The sequence below is a fragment of the Mixophyes fleayi genome, chromosome 1 (assembly GCF_038048845.1).
Source record: "Mixophyes fleayi isolate aMixFle1 chromosome 1, aMixFle1.hap1, whole genome shotgun sequence".
Taxonomy (NCBI): Eukaryota; Metazoa; Chordata; class Amphibia; order Anura; family Limnodynastidae; genus Mixophyes; species Mixophyes fleayi.
Genome location: NC_134402.1, coordinates 179,988,621 through 180,007,980, shown reverse-complemented (window position 1 = coordinate 180,007,980; position 19,360 = coordinate 179,988,621). Strand labels below are relative to the sequence as shown.

Genomic DNA, 19,360 nt, shown 5'->3' with positions numbered 1-19,360 from the left:
CTATCCCCTCTGTTTTTTTTTGGTTTTTAGAACATGGCACAGGTTTGTGCTGAGACATAATTATATCTAGAGAACTTCATATGCTAAGCAGAAAATCTGGTCCGACACTGATGAGCCCTAACAATGGCGGCCTAGAAAAGCCCTAGTGCTTTTTTTATGCATCTCAGAAGTTTGTTCTCCAGAATTAGAGTCACTCATTTGGAAATTGTCATTAGAGATTAGTTTAAAACTCTCCCTAACCCTTTCATTGTTTCAGTAAGATGGTCTCCATAGTCATTCACATACTGTCCATTCTAAATAGTCCGTTCTCCTATTTGCTAATTTTTATATGTTTAAAATGATTATCCTTCGATAGTGTGAACATATTATGCAGCACTTTACAGAGAATGTTTAATTTACATTATCCTCCTATCAGCAACATCTACTTTCCATTTGAATTTCTCACTTCTTCTTAAACGCCAATGGGTTGACTCCTCCAAACTGCCCCACCCTCAAATATAAGATATGATTTGCATATTAAAACCTGAAATAATGACACGGGCATGTGAATGAATTTGGTGAACTAAGGTCACAGTTTTATTAATTGATGGAAAAAATATTGGCAATGAAAGCGGATGCAGGCAAGCTACCTGTTAATACCAAATACCTTATCAAGATACCTTATAGGGATGGCTAGCTGTGCCATAAATCCTGGTGCTACTTTACAGCATCAGAAAGACTCCACCCCCTCTGATACCCAGGGCACCTGCACGGCTGACCCCCTACAGAGACAGGATCAGGTAGGAAGCCATAAACACGTGCACTCTGTATTAACCACTGCCTGCACTGCTTTCCTGCCAACGCAGTCTGTCTTTATAATACATGCAGACCACCACCAGATGACCCTAGTAAGGCCGCCAGACTAGTATAAATTTGCTTAATAAACAACCCAAATCCGTGTCCGTGAGATGTATCCCATCCGGCCTATAGAGGTGAGAATGACAAAACTTAATCACTGGATGAGGAATTTCCCAACCATCTGATCCCTTCAAGTATTTTGCAACTGATCGGTTAACTTGCTAATCATGTTATCCATTACCAAATACATAAGGGGCCCCCCTCCAAATTAAACAACGAACTATATGTGACCAGCAAATTTTCATACATGGCCAGCTAGCAGCAAACAGCTTCAAGTCCCTAATGATGCGCCATATTAGGCAATTGTTTTACCCATACCCAGGTCTTTGCCCCCAAGATGTATGATCAATAGATCAGGGGTGTGGCTTGTGGCTATTTTATCAAATATCATCCTTTTAAAGGTAGGCCAACACATTTCTCTTCTACCAATCCATTGCAATGTCACCAGGATGGGGCACTTGGATGTGTCCTACGCCAATGGGTGTTTGGCAGCTGAATAAACAAAAAATGCCCAAACACTCAGACTTGAAGAGGTGGCGTGTCAAGATTTGTATTAAAAAAAATATCCCCAAGTTCATTATACCTCAAAACAACACATAAGGGTTACCAAGAATTTATTACAAGGATGCACCCAGTGGTGGACTGGCCAATGTGTCAGCTTGCCTGATGGCAAGTGGGCCCCCTTAAACATTATATGATATGTTAAAAATGTAAAATGACCTTTTAGTAGCTTGAAAATATAATAGAAGTTTAAATATTAATACTGTATACTGCATGCAACTAAAATTTCCGTTGTATTACTTTTTTAACAAAATAATTTTTTGAGGATACTTTATATTTAAGACTATAATAAATAACTCTGAAAAAATAATTCTGATTTGGGTTATGTGAGGCTGATGCATACGTTGTATATGCTTGGATCGTTGCTATTTTGACTGCGTAATGAAGCTTAGTTGGGAATCCCAGCCTGGGATCATGACGTGCAGCCAAAGTCAACTTTCTACTGCATATATTGCAAAAGCAGCAAATATTTTTCATTGCGTCTGCCTCAGTTTTTCGTCAGCTTTTCACCTCGTACTTGCTGTGTTTTATAAAGGGTATGTATTTAATTAATATTTTTTATATACTTTGGCCATATGCCCTTTAATTTAAATATAATGTATTTTGTTACATTGTATAATATTAGTGCAAAAATACTAGGTAGTATAAATATTTAAGCTGCAGTCTCAAATAATAATATATACACATAATGCAAGTCCAATAAATAATGATACCTTTTATTTACTCTGTAGTTAATATGACTGTGATTGTTAAAATTGTTGTTAATAATAGATGCATCCATAAAACATATTTCGATCGACAAGTTCTTGTGGCGAGGTCCATTATGTATTTCTAGCAGAAACACGTAATGGACCTCGCTACCATACTGTAGAAATTTGTCAAAATGCGCTACAACAGTTTACAAACAAAATGCAGAATACAGCATCACAATAATAATAACAACTTATTATTTTCCAATGCAAATGTACACATAGCCAACTTATGGCAAAAGCTGGATTCAACATTTAATTGTAGATCTTTATTTTTCCCAAAGTGGAGTATGTTTTAATTTCAGGAATATTACCACTACCAGAATGGAAAAGAAAAAAGCATGAATCAGTTTAGCATTATTATTCGTCATGTGCTTAAATGTGTTATCTGTGAGAGACTGCTTTCATTTGTGCCAAGCAATGATGGCACAGGAAGGGACTTTTTGATTTATTAGGGCAAATTCAATTAACTTTTCAGTCTGTGATTATGCACGGCTGCACGAGTCCCAATACCGCAACATTGCGGATTTCCGTGCGCACTCCATAGGGTTCCAAAGGGAAATCTGCAATGTTGCGGTACCGTATTGTCACTTAACATGCGCAGCCGCGCGCAATTGCGGACCAAAAAGCTAATTCAATATGCCCCATTGACTGAAAAATGTTTGACTCAGTACAGATGGAGCTGCAAGCTACCATGGCCAGTATAATGGTTTACAAAGTAAAATTGCTGAAGTGGCTGATCAGCATGTTCATATATGGTGCTATGCCCATGTGTTAGGAACCCCTCCAGCCGGCACAACACAACCCGGAATCTACTCTGCCAATCAGGTGTTCACTGGAGCCCCTGATGGTGGGGACAGACTGGGCCGCAGACTGACAGAGGGTCGTGAAGTGTGTACTGACTGGGGAGAACCCAGGCAAGCGGAGTGGAGTCCAAGCAGAGGTCAAGGGCCGGCAGCAGATAGCAGATCCGATAAACAAGCCAGGGTCCGGGGTCACGAGCAGACAGGATGGTCGGTATACAAGCCAGAGGTCAAGGTCACGAGAAACACAGGCAGGGTCCAAATCCAGGCAAGGGGTCATACACGGGTAGTCAATAGGATTTCCAAGAGACAGGAACAAGACACAGAGCAGGTCAGCAGACTGGAACAGAAACTATAACCGGCAGTGAGGCTGCAGACCTCACTGCCTTAAATACTAGTGGCCACCAATCAGAGCCTAGCTCTGAATCACACACAGCCCCCTGCCTGATTAATGTATCAGGCATTAATCAGCCCACAGGCTTGTTAAATCAAGCCACAGTAAGTTTTACCTTCTGCGCATGCGGGCGTCGGCTTCCTCCGTTGCCGGGACGCAGCATAGGGCATAGAGCTTCCGACTGTTGCCTTGGCAACGGTCGGCCAGGATCCAGAAGTGACGCCCCGGTCGTCATGGCGACGGCCGGGATGTTGGAAGAAGGTAATGAGTGCCGCGGCGGTGCCCGCGGCCGCCGCGACTGTCTAACACCATGTCTTGAATTTGGTAATAACTGAAAGAACAAAGTATTGCGTGTCTGCAGTTTCTTTTTTCAAGTTGCTCAAGAATTTAGAAATTTTTTTGAAAACATCATACAAAAGAATGGCTGAATGGATAGACGTTTTTGGAAAACATCTAGGACAAGAAAAAATTAAAGCGATTAAAGCTAATTGGTGAGACAAGATGGTCAGGAAAATCCAATGCAGCAATAAGTATATTTGAACGTTTTGATGATGCAGCGTTAGTACTTTTGTAAATCTATTGACATACTTATCACTGATACAAGATTCAGAAAACTTTGATGCAAAAACATAACAAGAAGCAAATGTTTTACTTCAAAGTCTTCTAAAGTTTGAAACAATATTGACAGCATTTAGTTACTTGTAAATATTTGAAACTACAGCCCTGTTATCAAGTTATTTACAGACAAGTGGTTTAGATATGTTTACTGCATGGGGTTTAATAGATTCAGCTGTAGTAATGTTGAAGGAAGAGACAAAAATATTTGATAACGTTCACAGCAAGGCATTGGATTTTGTAAATGTATTGACAAGATTTTCAAAGTTGAATATGGATGTAAAACAAACATTGGAAGGTATTATTAAGCTTTCTCCAAAAATCAGCAAAGATCAAGTATTATTGGAATTTGTTTTCTTTTGTTTTGAACTTTAATGTGTTAAAGCTGTTGCTTAATGATGGTGAGAATATGGATTACAGTTGCAACAAGTGTAACATTTGTAGCACTTGCCCATTGTATATACTTCACGACAAGGCATATGGTAACCTTTATAAACTTTATAAAGTCATCTGTACACTATCAGTTACTCAAGTCCAATGTGAGAGGACATTTTCAAAGCTAAAAATGATAAAGACAAGGCTAAGAAATTCACTGTCTGAGGAGAACTTGGAATCATACATGTTGCTATCAATTGAAAAGGAATTGTCAGATGAATTGGATGCAGAAACAATTATTGACAGATTGACACAATCATCTAGTGAAATCAAACAATTGCTCTTATTATAGTGGATTTCATGAAATATGATTTTGAACTACCTGTTAAAGTATAAAATGTTCAGTACAAGCAAACTATTTAAAAACAGACACCATTTATTTAAAATAAAATAAAATAATCTCTATTTTCATTTACTATCAACTGTATAATGCCAGTAATATGTACAATATATGTACACTCTAATTACTAAAAAATATACATTTATTTCACCAAAAAATTAATTGTACCCTTTTACACATGTATTTGTATTTTTTGAAAATTGTATTTATTTCTTTTAAAAAATAAATGATTGCCTTATAGTTGTGGGTGGGCCAACTTTGTCTCCTGGCAACCAATATTTTTGGAACCCAGTCCGCCACTGGATGCACCCTGCTGGCAGGCAACACATATCGGTCCAATTGCCAAACATAAGAATGGGGATAGACTGTGAAAGAGATAGGAAAGGAGCAACCCATATGAAGTGCTCATGCTGTGAAATCCTTCTTTGAGGAAAAATAAGGAAATCCCTTTATGCTCCCAATTCCAAAAGTGACGAGCAGATGATCCCTTGGTTGGCATAATGGAATGGAAGATTAGAATTTGGTGGGTATAATATATTTGGTGGGTATAATATATTTTTTATACACGACTGACTTCCAACCGCCCAACCTTTTGATGCACTCCACGGAGGCCCCTTCTACTGCCATGGAGGTGGCTGCACTAATTCTAAATGAATGTGTGCTGTAATTGGCCTGATTCAAACCCATTCCTGCAGCACATTTCTTAAATAGAACATTAAATTGATGTTTAGTAAAGGGTGCCTCATCCAAATGAAGCAACCAGATGTGACTCCCAGCAGGTCTAACCATTGAATACTCCCTGGAAATAGCCACTGGACATACCGTGGTATCTGGATGTGCCGTCATTGTGATCTAACGCCCCTTACCAAGTTGATCTTTTTTGGATTTATGAAGCTTACACAGCAGTCCCTGCATCTGATAAACAAGCATTTCTAACTAACAAACCAGCATTAATCAATGTCTTGGACGGCGCCACTAACTCGCCTATTCTAAAGGCACAAAAAAAAAGCTATGGAAAAGGCCGTACAAAAAAGTAAACCTTCAAACTCCAAAACTGTAAACTCCATAGCTTTATCTATCAGCATGCGTAACATATTAATATCTATGGGACGTCTAGTGTCAGCTACTGGTCTCATATTCGCACAACCCTGCAAAGCTTTCCTAATCAAGAAGACATAAAGGATATTCCGGCCAAAGTAGATGACATTAATGCCTTGGAAAACCCAAGCTTTAATTTGTGTGATACAATTTCCCGGTGGTAGTCACATTTGCAACGGCGGGAATCCTGACAGCACTTACAGTGGCACTGAAATTATAAATGCTGTAATTGAGACCTGCACTCAATTCTGACTTGCTTAAAAACTGACTTTCAACAATTCCGGCATTACAACATAGCTACAGTGAGATTCACATCACTTACAAGTGGGACTGTTAAATTTATGATATTAAGGGGGCAATCCGAGAACCCGGCGGGTGTCTACTCTCCCTTCCTAAAACACATTACATGTTATGTGCTGTCGGGATTCTCATCGTTGCAAACTCCTACCCCACCCACAAATTCCACCATTAGTTTTAAGTCAGAATGTTGATCTCCCGCATTACCAAAAAAAAGAACCCACTCACGTCATTCTGCTTTGTATATCTTCAGGGTGGAGGGAGCCAATGATGCCTCAGTAAGTCCTTCCATGCCGGCTCGACCACACATGAGAAGGACAGGGAGTACAATCAGCGTCAACATCAGGAGTCAATTCCCTAATCTTAGACCAGTTAAAACAGGAAAGTGAATCAGCTAATGTGTTGTCAAAACCTGGAACATGTTGGGCCCTTAATACAATATTATGTCCCAGGCAATGCAAAACCAGGGGGTAAATGTATCAATATGCGGGTTCTTCAACACCCGCGTGTTCAGCCTCTTCCGCGATTAAATTTCAAGCGGCGCTGCATTGTAAAGGGAAGTTAACCCTTTACAATGCAGCGCCGCTTGAAATTTAATTGCGGAAGAGGCTGAACACGCGGGTGTTGAAGAACCCGCATATTGATACATTTACCCCCAGGTGCCTAATGAGCCTAATTGCGGGAGGAGAGGTTAAGATCTTTATAGCCTGAAGTGCACCCAAATTATCGCACTAGAAAACTATTTCACGATCATGAAGATGATGAGCTCAAAGCTACAAAGCCACAATGACGGGGAAAAGCTCCAGTACAAGCAAATTGGCAGTCAAATCCGATGAAAACTATTTAGTAGGCCATAACACAACACTCCAAGACCTTTCCAAAAAAGCCCCAAAAACTACCGCTCCCGCTGCATCTGTAAAGACACCTACTGGATATAGCCAGCTTCATCCAAATCCATTGTCACAAATCGGGATCTTAGCCGCACTTACCTTAATCCGCCGCTGTCATATCACGGCTACCTGGGTCCCTTCTGGTCATCTGCAGCATTCCCTTTCCCACACCTCCGTTTGTAAACAAACACATACTGTTTGTTCTGCTGCATGGGCGCGGCCATCTTGAATGCAGTCAGGTGATCATTCCAGACCAACCAGATTCAGAAATTGTCATCACATGAACTGATCAGCCAATAGTTGTTTGGGACATCCTATTTAAACCTGCTGCTGTGATCTGTTCATTGCCAGAACAACACACTTCTCTCCAGAGGATAGTTCTTGGCTCCAGGTTCCAGTGTTTCTGTCTGCATTACAAAGTGCAGTGTTCCTGTCAGCATTACAAAGTGCACTGTTCCTGTCAGCATTACAAAGTGCACTGTTCCTGTCAGCATTTCCAGACTGCTCATTCCCCTGCTATATTTTACATTCAGCAAGAACATGAGCAGGAAGATCATCCAACCTGCTAGTTTCTGTTTCAGTCCTGCTCCAGCTAGGCCCAAGGGTCAATCGAATCAAGAAATTCAGACGACCGTGATATCCATACCCCATTAAAATGGACCAAAAACTTATCTAAAAAAATAGCCTAACTCCCGCTTTCACCCTGGTTACATCTGCGATAGCCCTTTCTAGCTTACGGCAATAAACTTTTCCCATACAGATCACGCGAAAGTTCAGAGACCCAATAATGATTGCACTTGTTTGAGTGAAACTTTAATCGGCCTCCTGAAAAACCCAATTCTGTCTCTCAATTTTCTGCTTTAACTGTAGGGAGGCAACAGCAACCAACTATTGTGTTTATTTCTATGCGTAAGAAAACTAAGCTTGTGGTAGGACCTTCGGTATTCTCGTGTGCAATGGGAGCACCGAAAACTTGGAAAACGGCTTTAACATCACAACACGCTAGACCACAGTAAGGCGCTAAGAGGGGCCACAAATATGAAAGTTGTCTAGATAATGAGATATGTCAAGGTGCCTGGTGCCATCTGTCACGCACCAATGCAAAAAACGAGCTAAAAACGCTCTAAATAAGCACATCAAACAGATCACCCTTTAGGAGGCGTCTGTCCACAAAGAAACCTTCCGTGGTATGAAAACCCATAAAATGGAAAGCTGATGGGTGCAAAAGCAAAAGACGGAACGCCGACTCGATGTCCACTATTGCCATCGATGCCCCGCCCCAAAATCTCTCACTAGGCCAAGCGCAAACTCAAAATCCATATAACCCAACTTATCGGGTTGGAATCAATGGCATCCTTCACCGAATCGCCTTCTGGAAAAGATAAATGATGAATGAAACAAAACTTACCTGAGATTTTATTGCGGACCACGCCTATCGGTGAAACCACCAAATCGACCCAGTGAGGGAAAGGGAAAAGACCACAGATACAACCTAAATGGATTTCTTTATTTTTTCAGCCAATTTATCTGGGTGTTGATATGCTGATTTAAAATTCTTGCTAGCTACAATATGAATGTCTCTTGTAATCGGCAATCTAAATCCATCTCTAAAACCACAAAGTAAAAAATTAGCTGCTTCACAATCTGGATAAAGCAGGAGCCACCTTGACGAGACATCCACAGAAACAGGAGTTGGGGTTCTATTTAGGAGGAGCCGATTGGAAAGTCTTCCTAGGGGGCTGGGATCCCGATCCACGAATGCAGTCTGTAGTTGGGTGCCAACTGCCGCAACGCAAGCAGACATGTTTAAATCTGCACTGGGTCCCTTAGCACACTGCGAGTTGTTATATGCAAAATATTTGTTGCCACACAGAAAGTCCTGGCCTGAGCTGCCTGGAAAGGACTGCCTCCTGTACTGCCCAGTTGCCTGACTGACTGTATAAGTGTCACGGGCACTAGGAGTCTTTACCCAGGGATCACCAGGTGATAAGCTTACCAGAGCAGTATAGGTGGTAATATTGTACTCTGGTAGCGGGGTGATCACGGAACAGGAGACAGCAGATGATAGAGATGCTCAGGAAAGTCTATGACTAGCAGCACTGGTAATAGATATGTAGTAATACACGAGGAACTGAATGGACAAAGGACACGTGAGGGTAGTCAGTGGTCTGCGGTAGCAAGTTGTACCACTGCTATAGTGAGGAGGAATGTCCAACAGAAACGAGGAGGTGATGAGAGTCAGCGGTCTGCGTTTAGCAAGTTGTACCGCTGTCTGGGTGAAGGAATGTGATCCAGGTGAAGGTATCCGGGAAGTCAGTGGTCTGCGTTAGCAAGTTGTACCACTGCTATGTGAGAGGACACTGGAACAGGTGACACTGGAAACAGGAATCAGTGGTCTGCCTCTAGCAAGTTGTACCACTGAATATATATGTGAGGAGGAGCACGGGGAGAGACTGCAATAGAGAGGATACACGGGCACCTTGAACTTGATCAACAATGACATGCACAATATAGTAATGACGAACAGCACTGCAATAATATAAAGTCATAGAAACTATCCGAGCAAAAGATAACACAGTCAATGATGGCAAAAGTCTCAGCGGATAGTAAGCTCCAGAGGAGAACAACTCAGTCCAGCAAGATATGCAATACACCAGCACAGTCAATGAGAAGTATGCATACCGTGGTTCAGGAGCAGGCTGTCAGACAGGAGTGCAGAGATACCTGAACGGCTGGAGGCCGGCAGGATGCGAAGTCCCTGGAGGGTGAACCGGTAATCAAGTAGGTGCAGCGCACAGGTAGGTAGACCAGCAGGGGAACAAATACTCAGGAAGCAGTAGTATGTAGAACTGGACTCCTGGAGGACCCTGAAGAGTAGCGATGGTCTAGACGAGATGAAAGCAGTGAGGCGCAGATCCGATGCAGACTGGCGAGTAGAGACCAGCAGGAACACTGAGAAGCACGGAGAGCGGATCAGCTGCTGAAGACACGAGTAGAACTGAGGAGTAGCAGCCAGCAGGACTCTGCAGGTACACGGAGGTAGCGGATAGCAACCAGCAGGTGCAGCCACGATGAAACACGGGAGAGCAGAGCTGAGCTGGAACTGTTGAGCACGGAGAGCAGCGGATAGGAATCAGTTGTAGCAGTCTCGATGAAACACGGGAGAGTTGAGATGAGCTGAAGACTGAAGCGCACGGAGGCAGCAGATAGGAATCAGCCAAACAGTCACGATGAAACACAGGAGGGTTGAAGTGGTCAGAGGACTGTAGTGCACGGAGGCAGCGGATAGGAATCAGCTAACAGTCACGATGAAACACAGCAGAGTTGAAGTGGTCTGAAGACTGTAGTGCACGGAGGCAGCGGATAGGAATCAGCTAACAGTCACGATGAAACACAGCAGAGTTGAAGTGGTCTGAAGACTGTAGTGCACGGAGGCAGCGGATAGGAATCAGCTAACAGTCACGATGAAACACAGCAGAGTTGAAGTGGTCTGAAGACTGTAGTGCACGGAGGCAGCGGATAGGAATCAGCTAACAGTCACGATGAAACACAGGAGAGTTGAAGTGGTCTGAAGACTGTAGTGCACGGAGGCAGCGGATAGGAATCAGCTAACAGTCACGATGAAACACAGGAGAGTTGAAGTGGTCTGGAAACCACAGGAGTAGAAGTGGTCTGGAAACCACAGGAATCAGCAGCGCTGAATACACGAGGAAACACAGGAACACCTTCAGAGGCTCATGGGGAATGAGACTCCAAGATCAGGCAACGAGGTATGGACAGCAGGTAAATAGGGAGTGTTGCCTGATCAGCCAATTAAGTTAAAGGAACAGGTACTGAAGGTTTTGAAAGGGCTGCGCATGCGCAGACCCTCAGGATGGTGGACGGCCACGGTTCCTAAACATACGGGAAGAAGCACTCACAGTCCGGTGAGTGACAATAAGACTGCTGTACTGCTACCCAAATCTCTATATCTTTAAAAACGAAAGGGATGCTAGCCTCACCGGATACTGTTTCATGAAATTCTTCATCATAAAAAAGATTTGGGCTTTCAGCTGGAAAAATTGGGTTTTAACATAAGGCCCTTGCGATGAGGTCATGCGATGAGGTCATGTTGTGCGCAAATACAGCCAGGGGAAAAGGATATTGTATGGAAAACGATACTGATGCAGGCTGGCAATACAAAGCCTGGTGGGCCAAATTAGGCGTACTATGAAAACTAGAAGCAGGTTGTGCTGGCAGGGATGGGGCAACCAAAAATGGGTGAACAATTGGCGCTGCAGGAGAAATCAAATTGGTGGGACCATAATGTGTTGCTTCTGGAAAGGAGTTGGCAGAAGCACAAATCACTGGAGGGGAGGGTTGTACAGGTAAATGGGAAGGAGGCAAAATGCTTGAGGAAGAAGAAGAAGAGGAGTGGGAAGAGGGTTGTTGTGATCTGGGTGACTGGATGCTGTGAATGGGTACAGCAAAGGGTTGTGCAGCATGCTGAAATTAATTGGCAGGGAATTTGTGTGATGCGAGCAGGGGGCTCTGTGATACAGTCTGTTGATAAAGGACTGCCTCACTATGCACAGAAAGCTGCTTAGGTACATAAGGCTTTTTGGAGTGTGAGGGGTAAATTGCATCAGTCAGGTGCTGTGATAATGTTTCCTGACACAATATGTGCTGGTCCTGCACCTGCAGTACTGAGGAGGCTGAAGGGTTAACTGTGGTGTTATTTGTTACCCAGTGTTGCAATGAATTTTGTGGGTTAAAAAGGGGCTAGCTAGGGCGGGGTTAGCTCAGTTGGAGGGGCAATGGAGGGATGCTACAGAGCGGATGGGGAAGCCTGCAGGCCCTCTCCGCCGCGTCCAGCTCTGTACCTGACACTTATATTGGAGTGATCCCTCCTCTGCCTGAACTCTCCTCCTGACAGTCCGTCCGCACTGCCACATAGAGGCAGGCAATATGTCCGACAATGGTGGAGGGAGAGATGGGGAACTACCGTCCCGAAGGTGGGTGGGTATTCGGGTTTGGTGGCGGCATGTCTGACAGGGTTGAGGAAGGAGAAAAACAGAAACAAAGAGAAAGGAGAAAGAAGAAAAAGAAAATATATAAAAAGGGGTGAAGACAAAGATAAAGTGACATAAGAGTAATGAAAATAATACATTGAAAATAGAAATGAATAAGGAAAGGCAAAATACAGACAAATTAAACTTAAATACAAACAATACAAATTAGATATATGTATCTGTCACTCAGTTGATCCCAGAATGTTCCAGAGAAAAAGGGACATGGGTTTATCACTACAAAGCACACTCCACCCCCTTGTACTCCTATTGGCTATCAGCAAAACTCCTCAGACCTAATCCTTTAAGGTAAGTGCAGTGAGGGTGCAACAGCTCAGCCTTTAACTACTCTCACCCCTATACAGGTCTCTGCACACCATTCTCTCACTTTCTAGACTTTGCTTTAGCTTGCATAGTTGGTTACCATGGCAACTGTGGAGAATAACAGATCTACCCTGGTTAATTTGTAATGCCAGGAGACCATCATCCCTGCTACTCTACAGAGCAAAAATTTGCAGTCAGAGGACAGGATTTTCCACTCTCAATTTTGTTTATTACTGAATCCCTACATACCTCCACGGCAGCAGGGCAGAAGTATGGCCACAGTGCAAAGGGGCATGGCCACAACCCCAGTGGACTGCCAATTACATAAACCTCTTCCCTCAACATTTCCACCTACAGTACAAACTTGCCCCTGGGTGCGACCAGGGCCGCCATCAGGGGGTTACTGGGGCCCTGAGAGACATTTGGGCCCAGACTGAATGACTGACCAGGCCCTTTGAATTTTTTTTTTAATTAATGTCTTAACAATGTTCCTCAATGTTGGCCAGTCTGTCAGTGTCTGGGCGCTGTGCATTGAGGTACATCTGCTGTAAGTAAGTTCATTTGGGAGTGGTTTGTAGTGGTCCAGGGAGGTGGCTTGTGCTTTTTTAAAAAGATTATTACTTTAAATTTGTCCCTTGCGATGTGGTGGATCCCAGTCACAGACTGGGAGCCACAATAAGGCATCAACTACGTCTAGGTAAGTGGGGGATAGGTGAAGAGGGGCAGGAAGGGTGAATAGGTGATGAAGCGAGATGGGGAGATAAGTAATAAAGAGGGACTGGGGTGTAAGGGATGAATAAGGACAGGGAGAGTGAGTTTGTGGTGGAGAGGGAAGGGGAGGGGGAATATGTGACAAAGGGGAAAAGGGAGGGGGATGTGTGATAAATTACATGCAAAACTATATATTTATGAGTGAGGAAAAAAATGTCTAGGTGGGGAGCTCTGGTGAGCATGTAAGGGGCATGTGGGGAACTCTCAGGGGCATATAAGGTGAACATGGGGAGGTCTGAAGGGCATGTGTGAAGATATGGGGGACATTTTCATAGTACATAGTCTATGTGCCTGTGGGTCTATTTTGGAACATGTGGGAGGTCTAGGAGGCATGTGTGGACATTTTTGTGGGTGTCTTTAGGTTATTTTTTTAGTCTCAAAATTAAGGGTACTGTTCACCTCTTTTAAAGGTAGCATGTATGCGTTATATATTTTTATGTACTCTGTTTACTTATTGCGTGGCTTTCCCTATTTCATGTACCTATACATTTTCCAAACAGGCCCCAACATACAAGGATCCAGACAAGAAACCAGCAGCAGGATGTGAAAGCTGCAGTAACAGATTGGAGAGTACAACACAGTCGACCAGCAGCCTCATTCTTCAGCCATTATAATTTTGTTTCCTAACTTCTCTAGCTCTCTATCTTGTTGAAGTCGTATAATTGGATGAACGAAAGTATATTGGTTTAATATTGGTTTGCCGTGCGTATTGCGTTACGTGGCGTGGTGCGTTCGCACGGAAAAATACGCACGCACACACTCGCATTACAACAGTTAGTTATTTATATAATTTCCTATTGGTTCTGTTACACTGTAATTCAGGAGCAGATAGTATTCGGTTTATTATTAGTCTATATATATATATATATATATATATATATATATATATATATAGACTAATAATAAACCGAATACTATCTGCTCCTGAATTATATATATATATATATATATATATATATATATATATAGTGATTATATGTACATTGTAGTGTTATTAAAGGTTTAGGTAATAGGAAAGGTATCATGCCTGATATCATATTGAAGCCCTAATCATCAGCAGCTGTCCGGTGCAGTCAGCAAAGAGATCGCACATTGCATACTTTAGTTATTGATATTAGAGAGTAAACCTTTGTATGATACTGGCTATGAAAAGGAGCAGACCCCCTGGAGAGAAGACCCCCACCTTTGGATTCCTTAGATTGAATCAACCTATTACCTGTCTGGCCTGGACCCACCCAACGTCTGGACCTATAGAAACAATCTACGTCATCTCTATTGTTCACAATAAAACACTGACTGTATATATATTAGCTGCATCTCACTGGGGCCTCAGTCAGCTCTGACACAATATTCTATACAGAATATTGTCCATCGGGTCCCGTGGTTGCGCAGCGTGCGCAAGCGATTGCATTGGTATGTATTATCTTTTGGTATTGGCTGTGCTGTACTGTACTTTATCATAATATACCGTATTTCCCCATGTATAAGACGCACCCATGTATAAGACACACCTTAATTTTGGGGCCCAAAATAAAAAAAAAAACATGTATCAGGTCCTTTTGCCAATCAGACACCATCGGATGGTCGCATACTGGTAATTTGTGCTCTCCCACTCAGAGGATTCATATTCTGCCTTACCCTTGAGACTACAATCGGCCATCAGCACCTGGGTAGTGGAGAACACTTGCTGAACTCGCTGGTGACTTGTTTGCTGCCTGAGATGACTGGGGTCTCCCACTGCCAGCCGGACGTCCCGCGCCATCTGATGCTCTGAGCATGCTGCCCTCCTGGCGGTTGCCAGATTCCCGGGTGCCCTCCGCCTTCTGAGAGTCCCCCCTGGCCCTGGTGGCTCCTAGCTGAGTGCCTTACCTCACTGAGCGCCTATCACGGAGACCAGGGGCTGAAGTTGGAACAGCCCGGCGGACCCGCTACTTCCTGTTATGCGGCAGGACTTCCGGTTCACCCGGATCGATCGGAGTCAGCACCTCATCACTGGAGCCTCTAGTGCAAGTTACCCCCACTGCTCCTCTTAATCGCTGGGTTAAAGCTCGCATAGGGATGGCTCCTGCCAGCGGGGACATGCTGTTCCATACAGCCAGTGGGGACATGCTGTTCCGATTAGCGGGGACTCTTCTCTCACATCCAGGTTCGACTTCTTCATCGATGTAAGTAGCGCTTGCAGTGTATAAGACGCACCTTTTTTTTAGACCCAAAATTTGGGGGGAAAAGGTGCGTCTTATACATGGGGAAATACAGTAATAATGTATTGAAATTGTTGACTATTTACATCTGCTAAAATAAATCACTTTGTGCTTTGGACACACATTCAATTGATTGGGCAATGCTTATTTTAAAACGATAGAATTACTTTAATAATTTGGGGGCTCGTGAGTTAGGAGTTACGTTACCGGCAGGTATGCAACGCTTACGATATTCGGTTCCTCAACAAAGGGTGGATTGACGGACGCGTCGCATAAAGCAGGAAAGAATGTAATGTGTTCAAGACCTGTGGTTCACTGTGTGTTGCGAAACCGAATGTCCGTTGTTGCATAGACTGAAGGAACGTTAATTAGAATCTAGGGACAAGAAAGAAAAATGTTTCTTTTTATTGTCGTTTTACGTTTTAAAGTGTATTGCATTGCTGAGCGTATGTGTATTTCCTGCTGTGCGTACGCGAACTTCAGGTAGCTTTGCCACGTGGTTGAACAATCGTTTTGATAGTTATTATATGCATAGTATAATTACTTGTGAAAGCCTCTGAGACATTATTACTATTGTTGGGAACTTTTGATTTTCTGCGCAGAAAAGGTGTATAGTGTGTGATTTTGTAACGTAGATACACTGTTTATTGTTGAGGTGCTCAGTTGCTGTCTGACGAGGCGGATTGCCCAACTGAAGGACGGTATACAGGGCAGGTATACCGAATGCGAAAACGTGTTTTTCGCAAAGCGCTACCAATAGATCGCAAGGTTTGCTAATAATTAGTATTGGTAGGCAGTGCGATCCGATCGCACCGTAAGTGCGAATTGGTGAAGCAGCTAGGAGGAATTATACTGGAAAGGCAGGTTGATTGTATCGACTTTGCGCTCCCAGCGATAATAAACTCAGCAGATTTTTGTGGTTGAGCCAGGGTATCGAGGAGCTGATAGCCCTTGGGGCCCACAGTGATATTTCTGTATTAGGGATCCTCGCCTGGTGCGAGAAAAGCGAGTGAACGAGGCTAAAGGAAATACGTTCACCGAGCATTATAGATCTCTAGCGGTGAGTATAGTAACAGAGTTTAAATTATTAGGTGGAAAGAACAGAGCATTGCAGTGTGTCTGTATTTCACATTTGGCCGGAAGGAACAGAGCATTGCGGTGTGTCTGTTTTCCGGGTAGAAGGTATATTGTTCAACATGGGTGCTAAGCATACGCTAGAGATGGTCAGTGTACTGCCTAAGGAAGGCCCTATTGGTTCAGCGAGGTTTCTCATGTGTAAGAAATATGGTGCATACGCAACTGTGTATTGTGACACGTGGGTCGGGATGACCAAAGCTTGTGATAGGCCTTTCCCAACAATAGGAAGTTTTAATGCAGAGGTGCTAAATACCGTAAAAGATAAAGTACGGTTGATTAAGTCAACGAAAGTGAGAAATGCACATAATCATTGTTTAAAATCGTGGCAAATGGAAGGTAACACGTGGCAGAGCAGCGAACGCACAGCAGAAGTGAGTGTAAGGAAAAACACGTGTTCAGCGGAAGTAAGCGTACCGGAAACAAGCATTCCGGAAGTGTGCATTGCAAAGCGTGGCGAACTGAGCGCAAACACGCCCCCGATAAATTCGGTCGGGGCGGGAAGTACAGCCAATACCAAAAATGTAAAAACTGTAACTAGTAAGTTGTATGTTGTTTTAAGTAACGTTAAAAGTAATGTTTCAGGACAAAGAAGAGGAACGGTCCCACCAGCAGGGGCAGCTGCTGAAAGTGGTGAGAATAATGAAAAGGTTAACACAGGGGGAGACATCCATTGTACTGCAGCAGCAATTTCAGCAACTAGTTTTAGTGATTTGGTAGACTTACATCCTGTCTGCACAACAGCAGTTCCCAATGGGAAAGCAGACAGGAATAGTGCTGTTCCCTCAAAACATGTAGCAAAGCATGATCCATGCACTAGGTCTGAAACATTTTCAATTTTGTCTGATTTCCCTGATCCTAGGAAAGATTTGACCAAATGTCAGCAGTTTATTAGATATTATGGTAATGTGTATGAGCCAACTAATAACGATTGGCGAGTATTATTGAAGGCCTGTCTTCCTCTCAATACTGATATACAAAAGTTCATTAAGGATTGTATGTTGGAGGAGGATGAATCCTTAACCGAGGATGATAATCAGGACAATATTAAACAAATAATCACACGGTTGGCCACATATTTCCCAGTGATAGTGGACTGGAGAAAATTTTTTAGTATCCAGCAAAAAGATAGTGAAAATGCAACAGACTACTTTTGCAGGGCTCTGATGGAGATGGTCAAATATACTGGGGTACCAGACATAAAAGATAATGAAGATTACAGAGAGGTTGCTGTTCACGTTCTAATGGATGGACTCAGGGAAAACTTGAAAAAAAGGGTGCAAACTTCATTACCATACTGGAGAGGAAGTACTGTAAGTGTTCTCAGGGAGTCAGCTATAGAACATGATAGAAGTATGAATAAACAGAAAGAGACACTAAGTGATAGGGTAATGATAGTAAGTATCCCAGCACTAGAGGGACTGCACACACGACCACCAGCATACAACCCACATAATAAGAAACATAAAAAAATCAGGTGTTTTAAGTGTAACGAAGAAGGCCATTTTGCAAGAGATTGTAAAAAAGAAGAGAAACAACATGAGTTGAGAAAGTGTTTTAGATGCACTAAAATGGGACACCAAGCACAGGACTGTACAATGACAAGAGCGGAAGCAAAGAGACTTGGCCCATCTAAGGGGGAATCACATAGACACCCACAGAGACGGCGCACACAAGTCTCGGAGACTTCTCAACAGTTTCCTGTGCACCTCATAGCAGCCAATGCCTGGGGGGAGAAATATAGCCGACTCTAGGGTTTAAACTGTGGTAAGTAGTAGTGTGCAGGAAACTGATTTTTAAAAGGTAATCTTTGTTGATTTTGTTTGTTCATTTATGTTGTGAAATGTTTGTTTTCCTAAATTGCTAGCCGACGGCAAAGAATAGAAATGTTTGTTGTGTTTTCTGTTTTAAGATAACTATCTTGTTTTTCTTCTCACAGATAAAGGGGACACAAAAGGAGTATAGACTTAGTGATCAAAAGGGGAGATAGAGAAATAGAAGAATCACTCTTGAAAGACAAATTAACAATAGACAATTGGAACACTCTTTTGTTTTAGGCTGCAGTGCCTCATGATAATTTGTTTGGCTGAGAATCATTATCCAACAATGAATTATGTACATACTTTGCTCCAAAATATCGTTTTATGTATTTCAGAGAAAATATGAGTCACTAAGAGTACATTTTTACATTTCTCTATTATAAGTTAGGAAAGTCCGTTGAAAAGGTATGTAGTCAATGAGATACCGAGTTCTTACTGAACAAATGACGGACGACACTGGATGGCACTGTTAAGACCCCCTAGTCAAGTATGGGGAGGGGTCATAGTTAGCAAATAGCTAAGGGGAACAGTGGAATGAATACAGCCATTTCCCCATAGAGTCAGAGTCCAATCCAGCTGTCATTTTGTTGTAAAAATCTCCCTTTCTACATGTATGTTTGTATTCAAACCTTTGTATTCCTATCATTCATTGCTTTCCTATTTCCCATTCTTTACACAAATGCTAATCTCTCTCTCTCTCTCTCTCTCTCTCTCTCTACCCCCCCCCCCTCTCTCTACCCTCTCTCTCTCTCTCTCTCTCTCTGCTCTCTGCTCTGGTAGAGATAAAATCAGACACAGTCTCAACAATGGGGCTAAAACATATTTTTATGTTTTTACATAAGACAAATTCAGAGATACATACACTAGATTGACATGAGTTACAGAAACAGTCAGGGGTTTTGTTTTCATGTGTATAGAAACTGCTGATTTTAAGCAGAAAGGTTCTGTTGTGGAAATACGATTCATGTGTTATAGATTGCATA

General features: G+C 42.8%; 1 protein-coding gene across 1 annotated transcript in view; it reads left to right on the top strand.

Moving 5' to 3' along the window:
* The first annotated feature begins 1,970 nt into the window (after positions 1–1,970).
* SH2D4A (SH2 domain containing 4A) overlaps positions 1,971–19,360 on the top strand; it is a 113,492-nt gene continuing 96,102 nt past the window's right edge. Inside the window, exon 1 of the mRNA XM_075204580.1 lies at positions 1,971–1,994. The gene's annotated coding sequence lies outside the window, so the exon portion shown is untranslated. The remainder of the gene's footprint in view (positions 1,995–19,360) is intronic.